We start from the raw sequence: 488 nt of genomic DNA, 5'->3' as shown, positions 1-488 counted from the left end.
ACCTATTGTCGTCCCAGATCCGGTGGTGGATTTGAACCCCACAGCCTGCTGCATCAACGCGGCCGCACCGAGCTGCAAGCTGCAACGACCGACTCGGCTGCAGCCACAACCACATCGAAAGTAACGGACTACAGCGGGTCACATTTCCCCGAGACGCCTGGTTGTTTTCGCTGTTTTTACTGACTGCATGATGTTAAGGCAGATTAAGGGTTAAACTCGTTGACCCGCAGCCCCAGTATCTGCACATATATTTATATATTTTCACAGTTTTTCTACGCCGCCGTCGTTGTTCTCCCTCCCTTAGACCATAACGGGTGTGCGCTCCTCGGCGGCCGTTCCCACGATGACCGTCGGTTCAGTGCGTCCAACGCTGCGGCGCTTCAATTGGATGATATTGTTGGAGCGTGAAGCAAACACGGTGTTTAAAAAGCCCTGGAGGACGGGGCTTTGCGGCAGCTCCGGCTCCGCAAATGTGTGTGTGTGTGTGT

This window comes from Morone saxatilis, unplaced genomic scaffold, assembly GCF_004916995.1.
Source record: "Morone saxatilis isolate NCDOM2014 unplaced genomic scaffold, NCSU_SB_2.0 Contig17, whole genome shotgun sequence".
Classification (NCBI taxonomy): Eukaryota; Metazoa; Chordata; class Actinopteri; family Moronidae; genus Morone; species Morone saxatilis.
Note: the sequence above shows the minus strand (reverse complement) of the source record.